Genomic DNA, 9212 nt, shown 5'->3' with positions numbered 1-9212 from the left:
TTCACCGCCCAGTATGCCTTGTATTGAATTTCAAATGGAAGATGACAAGGCTTCCCAAAGACAATGCGGAAGGGGCTCATTCCAATTGGGGTCTTGTAGGCAGTCCTATTTGCCCATAATGCATCTCCCAATCTGGAACTCCAATCCTTTCTTTGTGGATTAACCACTTCCAAGATTTTTTTGATCTCCCTGTTTGATACTTCCGCTTGCCCATTGGTTTGGGGGTGATAGGCTGTGAAAACTTTGTGAAGAACCCCATACTTCTTCATCAATGCCTCAATTTTTATGTTGCAAAAGTGGGTTCCTTGGTCGCTCACGATTGCTCGTGGTGACCCAAATCTACAAATGATATTGTTTCTTAAAAATGAAGCAACGGTATTAGCGTCATCACAATGGGTAGGAATTGCTTCCACCCATTTTGAGACGTAATCCACGGCTAGTAAAATGTAAACAAATCCATTGGAATTTGGAAATAGTCCCATGAATCTATGCGCCAAACATAAAAAATTTCACAAAAAATCATCGGTTGTTAGGGCATTTCATCTCTTTGTGAGGTATTTCCAGATTTTTGGCATTGATGATAAGATTTTCAAAATTGGTTGACATCCCTAAATAAAGTGGGCCACCAGAATCCACAGTCTAGCACCTTTCTTGCTGTTCGTTGTAGGCCAAAGTGACCCCCACTCTCAGATGAGTGGCAAAATTAAAAGATAGATTGAAACTCGGATTCCGGCACACACTTCCTAATTACTTGGTCCGCCCCACGTCTCCACAGATGTGGATCATCCCAAAGGTAATACTTAGCATCACTCTTTAATTTATCCTTTGATGCTTCGAAAATTGTGGGGGAAAACGCGGGCGACCAAATAATTAGCAATCGGAGCGAACCAGGGAGCACTTTGGGATATTGCTTGCAAGGTATCTAAGGGGAATGAGTCATTGATAGGAGTAGGGTCCAAAGTTAAATGTTCAAGCCGACTCAAATGATCCGCTACCAAATTTTGGGACCCACTTCTATCTTTGATCTCCAAGTCAAATTCTTGCAAAAGCAATATCCACCTAATTAGCCTAGGCTTTGACTCTTTTTTCTTCAGCAAATATTTCAAAGCGGTATTGACCGAATACACTACTACTTTAGAGCCTAGCAAATAAGGTCAAAACTTATCTAGCACAAAGACAATGGCTAAAAGCTCTTTTTCGGTAGTGGTGTAATTCGACTGGGCCGAATCTAAGGTTTTTGAAGCATATGCTATAGTGTAAGGAGCGTTACTATCGTGCTGTGCTAGCGCGGCACCTACGGCGTGATTCGAGGCATCACACATGATCTCGAAAGGTTGGTTCCAATTCGGGCCTCGCACAATAGGGGTTGTGGTCAACGCTTACTTCAATTTGTCAAAAGCCTTTTTGCAATCCTTATCAAAATGGAACTCCACATCCTTTTGAAGTAGGCAGGAGAGGGGTAAGACAACTTGGTTAAAATTCTTGATAAACCGACGGTAAAAACTTGTATGACCAAGAAAGGAACGGATCTCCCTCACGGAGGAGGGGTAAGATAAACTCGAAATGACATCAATCTTAACGGGGTCGACAAAAATTCCGTCTCTATATACAATATGACCCAATACTATGCCTTGCTTCGCCATAAAATGACATTTCTCAAAGTTCAATACAAGGTTGGTATTGGTGCATCATTCTAGTACCCTAGCTAAGTTCACTAAACAATCATCAAATGAGCTACCATAAACACTGAAATCGTCCATGAATACTTCCATGCAATTCTCTAAAAGATCTGAGAAAACGCTTGTCATGTACCTTTGGAACGTTGCCGGTGTATTGCATAAGCCAAACGTCATTCTTTTATATGCAAACATTCCAAAGGGACAAGTGAAGGTAGTTTTCTCCTAATCTTCAGGAGCTATGTGAATTTGGAAGTATCCAGTATATCCATCCAAGAAGCAATAATGGAATTTACCTGCTAAGCGATCCAACATTTGATCAATAAACGGCAACAGGTAATGGTCCTTCCGCGTTGCTTGATTCAGACGGCAGTAATCTATGCACACCCGCCAAGCATTTTGAATTCGGGTTGCAACAAGCTCTCCACTTTCTGTTTTTACCATGGTTACCCCGGATTTCTTTGGCACCACTTGGACCGGACTCACCTACTCACTGTCGGAGATGGGATAGATGATGTCCGCTTCCAATAGGCGAGTTACTTCTTTCTTGACTACATCAAGGATTGTGGGGTTTAATCGTCTTTGCGGTTGATGGATTGGCTTAGCACCCTCTTCTAAGAAAATTCAATGAAGGCACAATTGAGGGCTTATTCCCACAATGTCACTTAGGCTCCATCCAATCGCCTTCTTGTACTTCAAGATAACCTCAAGGAGTTGTTGTTCCTCTTGATTAGAAAGATCGTTTGCAGCTATCACCGGAAATTTATGTTCCTCATCAAGAAATGCATATTTAACATGAGGTGGAAGAGGCTTCAAATCTTCCCTTGCTTCTTGGTGTGGTAGTCTATCCTCTTGGTCATGAGGGATTGGTGAGGTACTTTCATCATTGTCATCAAATTCTCTCACTCTTGAGCTCCCCTCAACAATTAAACCTTCTCGGAGCTCATGTTGGGTGTCTACTATGAGTTTTCCCTTTTCTCCGTCTTCAACGGAGTTCTCTTCCCCATCAATCAATTCATCATTAGGCTCCTCTTTGGCAAGAGTGGATTGAGGGTTTATCTTCTCAAGTGGCTCGCCTCCTTTTGAAATTATAGTATCGATGTTAGACTTGAAAGTTGAAGAAGGTGGCAATAGTGGACCATTGGGTGTCACAAGTTGTGGAGGAGTAAGGTTATTAGAGGTAGAGGGAAGTGTTAAATGGGACAAGACCTTGGCAAGAGTTGTCATGCAATTGTCTTGTTTCCTTTGAAATTCCTGTTGTTCTTGAATGTAGGCTTGAAGATTGTTCTCCTCATGAGGAAGGTTGAAGTGAGTGGGATGATGGTGAAGGTTAGGTTGCTTCAAGTGCGGTGATTGGTAAGATAAATGAAGAGGAGTTGGTGGTGGGAATAGCAAAGGGACTTGAGAGTATAGTGGTTATGTCTCATGTAGGGGATCTGGAGCATGTACATGTGAGGGGCAAAATTGTAATGATGGTGGGTTCCTCTAGGTATGAGAGGTTGATAGGAATTAGGATCATAGGGTCCATGTGAAGGTCCTTGTTGCCAAGAATTGCTTGCTTGCGACTCTCCCTCAAATTGGCATCCCATATTTTGATGCGACCCGATGTCGGTATTGTCATCCCCTACAACATGATAACAACCAAACTCCAAGCCAAAAGGGTGATAGCTCATGGTGAAAAGAAAAGATAAGACTCAATGATATTAACGAAAGTAATAAACAGATGAATATATACCCTAACTATCTCTATTTACCTAGGACTAAACAAATAAAAACGTTAGTTATTACTACTAGTTAGATAGAGGCGCCATCTACCAATTAGGTCAAGTAACAAACAAAAATCAAGTATTCACACTATTCACATATTCACAACAACCAAAACTATAGCACTCATTGCACTTAGTATCCCTGGCAACAACGCCAAAAACTTGGTAGGAGGATGATCGTCGGTTAAGAATTCTTACAAAAATAATTACGTTGATAGCATAGTTCTCAACCAACAAAAATCTTCCCCCAAAGTTTGGAAGTACAAAGGTTGTCACTCTTCAAAACAAATATAAACCGAGAGTTTTAATTCCCGGATCGTCTCCCAAGGACTAGTGATCAATGAGTGCGCAATTTCGGTTGTGAAGGCAACAAGATTTCAATGAAGAGATAAACAATTAAAGGAATAAAAGAACATTCAAAATTGCAAATAATGAACTAATAAAAGAATTAAAGAACTAGCTATGTAATATGAACAAGTAAGCTATAAAAGTGATTGATGTATGTATGTGTGTGTGTGATTCAAAACATAAGTGGAATCTTGGCTTGGGATGAGCTAGGGAATCCTTTCCTTGTTGGAACCACAACTATGACAATTGTAATAGATTAATCTCACTTAGTTAACCCTCACATCAGAGAGTAGGTTAAGTGAGCATAGTTGTTCCTAATCCACAAATCCTAACTCACTTGTTAATTACCTTAGAAACAAATTAACGTTAGTGAAAACAAGAACAATTAACAATCCAAGAATTATCACTAAATGTTGGACATTCCAACTCTAGCATCCCAATTGCTCATGTTTCCCAAGTCTAAGAGGTGGAAATTAGGCCCATAACCAAAATTGACATTTCCACAAATACTTGGTGGGCAAAAACATAAATCGTGACAAAATTGAGAAAATGCTTGAAACTATAAGCAATAAATGATCAAAAGCAACAATAACAACTCAACCAAGCATATAACAATCATCAATCATCAAAATCATCAATAAGAAAGCAAAATTGCAAAAATTATATATATTAACACTATGACTTTAATTACAAGAAAGAGTATCAAAATTGTAACTATAAAGAGTAGTAATTAAGAGATACTTACAATGGAGGCTAGCACAAACCAAGATAAAAAATAGAAATGGCACTTAAAATGTAAAACCCTAATATAAACCCTAATAGTGATGAGAGAAAACTTAGAGAAAATTAAACTAAAGCCTCCTACTACTATTCTAAAAACTACCCTAATGATATGCTATGCCTCTTTAATGTTTGCCCCCTCCAATAGGAGCTCTTAGCATCAGAATTGGGCCTCCAAGCCCCTTAAAACGCGAGTCACATGCATTTTTAATGAAGGCATGTGTGGGCACCTGTGCGTATGCACAAGGGATTGTGCGCACGCACACTTTGCGCTGCTCTGCTGCCTATGCGTACGCACAAGGTGTTGTGCGCACGCACACAACGCTTTGCTCTTCTCCTTTGTTTCTTCATGCTTCCTCCTCCTTGCATGCTCTTCTTCCATCCTCACCAAACCATTCCTATGTTATACATCTGAAATCACTCACAAACAACATCAAGGTATTGAATAGAAAGCAATTGGAATAAAATAAATTAATTAGGCACAAAAGAGAATGTTTTTATAATCAAGCACAATTTAGGAGGAAAGCTCAAAAGCATGCTATTTAATGGAATAAGTGTAGGTTTATATGATGAAATCCTCTCAATTCTAACAAAAAATTATCGGAAAATATGGATTCATCAATATCCTAAATAGCACGAAAGAAAAAATGACCTAGAAAAGAAGTAATAGTACTAGAAGCCTGATGAAAGAATAAAAGCTCAAAGTCGCATAAAGCAGAATTACAAAGCACGAAGCGTTCAGACACGATAACCAAACGCGTTGGCACGAGAGGAACAACACATAATATACAATAAAACCTTGTAAATAGCTCCAGGATACACAAGGTAATAATATCAAAGTACACAAGGGTTTTGAAGAGACTTACCCTACCCAACGATATTAGGGGCAAAACCCAACAATATTCTAATGCTAGATCACCCCTAAATAACCAAAACCACAAAAACAAAACCCAAAAATGTGAAACTGTTAGGGATAGAAACTGGAGCATGGATTTCGAAAATATTACCACCTTGTTTAGGTTGAAACGAAGAGCTCGACGAGAGTTTTGCGTGGCCGCAAACGGTACACAAATCTGAGCACTATAGCTCAAGATATGGCGAGAACAAGGAGAAGGTGAATAATGTTTCTTCTTCCCTCTTCTCTCACCTCCCGCCCCTTTCTTTATGTTAGGGTAAAAATGAGTTGAAATGCTCATTAGTTGTACTTATATATGTTGGACTTGGGCACAATTTGGGCCTGGTCCAACCGCTTTACGTTTTATGTTTGTTTGGCCCAACTTTGGGTCAAAACCTTTAAGATTAGCGTCCTGTTTTCAATTCTAAATTATTTTTGTCTTTCTAAATTAGTAAATTCAATTTTTAAAATATTCTTTTTTCTTATACGTGGTACCGGATATACTAGAGCCGGTACTACCGGCATACGTAATAGTACGCATTTTTACGAAAAATTTTCGCAAAAAGATACATTTTTCCACTCAGAAAAATCTACTGAATTCAAATTTTACTTTTAAATCTTTAAGTTAAGATGTCTAATTTTTTGAAGTTATTCCGAACAATTAAATTGTTATTTTATTTTATCTACACACTTAGTTCGATTCTGGTTCTTACTCTCCCCAAGTACGTCACCATTACGTTAACCTAGCTGCCTCATCGTACGAACACTAACTTAAGCATCAGAGTGTCCTTGCAGGTGACTTCACCCGCCGACTGACCGACTACTCACTAGCGCAACTCCCCACCTCAGAACCCATACTCAGCTCTTGATCCACCTCGTTACACCCCATAGCTAACCGACTCAACGAACCAATAAACAATTTAAGACTATACTTGATGGTGAAGTAAAAATAAAAAATTCATTACATCATAAAACCTAAAGTCCAACAAATTCAGACATGAGATAAAGAGAATTATTTATCTGATGCCTTAATTTGTAAAGAAGATGAAATATACGTATATATTGATGTGTAATGGTAATGTGGTATAATAAATATTTAACAATTCCCAATCAATGTAACAGTAACATATAACTTTAAAGTAAATGGAGGAAGAAAACAAAACAAGAAAATTATATTGACAGCAATTGCAGAATTAAGAGGATAGTTATGAAGTCAAACTATAGGGTTAATTGTGAATTTTGGACACCTAAAAAGAAAAAGAAGAAAAAAAATTAAGAAGGAGAATAAAAAATTGAAAGGAGAAAAGCATAACAGAATTATCAAAGAAAAGAAAAATATCACATTATGCCCTACTCATAGCCTTCCAAATCAATATTTATAATTCTAATTCTCTCGCTTCTTTTTAAGGAATCCTTAATGTAACGGGTCATTCTCTGCGTATTCTATTTCTATAATTAATTTTTTTCAATTAAAATACTTGTATTTTCTATTCCGTCATAATTTTGTGTTGCGTGACCTGATATGGATGTTGCTCCTTTATTCATACACCTAACATAATTATTCTAACTATATGTTAGCATGTATCAAAACAATCCATTGGCTCCAAACTGTTTAGAGTCTATTCTAAAATAACTTGATTACAATTACACTTATGAGTTATCACATCGCTACATAGCCAGTCTTTTTGCACTGTCTTTACCGTCGTTTAATTCTTCTTTCATGGACCTTTAGAGTATTACACAGCACACTAAACAACAATACTTTTATTGGCAACCGTCTGTATATGGTATATTGTTACTCTAATAAAGTAGCTGGAACATGTGAAAATTTCTCTATCCTTTTGTGTTTAGAATTTTGCTTTTATGTTTTGAAATGTCAAAACATCTCTCTCTAAACTCTAATATTACAGAGTTGCTCTTTTCGCTATATAACCCTATTTCTTTATCACGCCTTTCTCCTAACGTGAACTGCAATTGAGGAGAGAGACCAGTTGAGTGTTTCGAGCTGTGAAACGGTGAAGCCAACCAAACTGCCGCCGCGTCAGTGCTCCCCCGCCGTCGTTGCCGCTAGTGAATGCACCAATGCTTCGGTGCATTAACCGCCCCTTCTTTCGTGCGTGACTTCTCCCAAGAGGCAAGTTTTGTGATCTTTTATATTTGTACTCTTTATGGTGCTATTTGCTTGTGATTTATGATTTCATGGTTCTCTTGAATTGGCTATTACATTACATTCTTACTTATGGTACCATAGCAGTTAATGTTATTAGCTTATTCTTCTTTAATCAATATCTACAGTAGTAATTGATCTTTGTGTTAAATTCTCTTTTGCCAATATGTTTCATGCAGTACCTTTTGTGATTGAGCATCGAAGTCTTTTTTATGTTCGTTTTTCAACCAAAAAAAAAAGAAAAACAGAGAGTTTGTTATTGATGTTTGTCTTTGTCATATGGCTAATATATATAATATATTTTTATTAAAATAAAAGATTTTTTTTTACAATTAAAAGAAATGGAACTGTCAATATGATAATCAATGAGGCATAATCAGAAAATTATACTAATACTTGTGTTTGTTGCAGCTTCAATTGTAAACTATAATTGAGAATAAATTCACGAGTTGTATTAGGTCTGTACCAAGTTTTATGCTGTTTTGTCATCTGAGTTGGTATGGCATTGGATAACGGTTTAGGGTTTTAGAGTTTGTAGAATTGCTTATTGAGTCATTCTAGTTTTGATGATGGTGTGGCTCTTGAATCAAATATTGTTTGTTCATTTACTATTCTCTAGTCAATAATGCACAACTCCTGCAGCACAATTAAAGAATCTACGAGGGGAGTGTGTTATTTTTTAGTTATTATTGGATTCTGAACAATGATAACGGTAGGAATCCTTATTATTATTATTATTAGGGTTAAGTACTGAAATCGTCCCTAAGGCCTGGGGTGAAAATCAAAATCGTCTCCGACCTTTTTTTGTTATTAAAATCATCCTCAACGTTACAAAACGTTATAAAATCGTCATTTTCTATTTTTTTGGACCAAATTACCCTTAACTATTAATAAAAATAATATTAAAAAAAATAAAACCCCACCCCACCCACACCCAGCATCCTTTCGTCAATCCCTCCACCCCCAAACCCACCCCCAATTCCATCATCATCAGTTCCCACTCCCTCACCCCTCACCCCACTCCCTCACCCCTGCGTAACCCGCGCGCCGCCCCTGCGTCCAACCCGCGCGCCGCCCCTTCGTTCTTCCTATTTTTCTTTTTTATTTTTTTTTATTTTTGAAGAACATATACATGATTGATGATGGATTGTTGCTAATTTTGTGATTATTCTGTGATTGATGTTGTTGCTGAATTTTTTATTTATTTTGCTGATGCAGAAGGGAATTGGGGGTTACTGGGTTAGTGGTGATGAAGAAGGAGGTGAGGGGGTGAAGAGTGGGGGGTTACGGTGAGGAGTTTTGTGACTGCCTCTACTTCTTCTTCTGCTCTGCTTGAACTTCTGCTTCTGAAATTATAACGTGATGATTATTGAACTTTTGGATCTGAAAACTGAAATTGTAGTTGATGATTATTGAATTATTGTTTATTGAAATTGATGTGATTATTGAAATTGTTATGCTTCTTCTGCTTCTGATTTTTTTGTTGATTTATTTTGTTTTGTGAATGTTGCTGTTAATTTGTTTTGTTATGAGTAATGAATGGTGAGAAAAGGGAGAGGAAGGAAGTGGAAGGAGATTGG

General features: G+C 37.6%; 1 protein-coding gene across 7 annotated transcripts in view; it reads left to right on the top strand.

Annotated features, from left to right (window-relative positions):
- The window catches only part of LOC107631913 (DEAD-box ATP-dependent RNA helicase 17), a 22582-nt gene that overhangs the window by 3825 nt on the left and 9545 nt on the right, over positions 1–9212 (top strand). The window contains exon 1 of one of the 7 annotated variants that reach the window (XM_021119699.1): positions 7251–7599. The exons of 5 other annotated variants lie outside the window; for them this stretch is intronic. The gene's annotated coding sequence lies outside the window, so the exon portion shown is untranslated. Of the gene's footprint in view, positions 1–7250; positions 7600–9212 lie in introns of those variants that run through there. One more of the 7 variants, XM_016335503.2, reaches the window with a different exon arrangement.

This window comes from Arachis ipaensis, chromosome B03, assembly GCF_000816755.2.
Source record: "Arachis ipaensis cultivar K30076 chromosome B03, Araip1.1, whole genome shotgun sequence".
In the NCBI taxonomy this organism is placed as follows: Eukaryota; Viridiplantae; Streptophyta; class Magnoliopsida; order Fabales; family Fabaceae; genus Arachis; species Arachis ipaensis.
The sequence above is the reverse complement of the archived record's forward strand: the minus strand, read 5'-3'. Positions and strand labels throughout refer to the sequence as shown.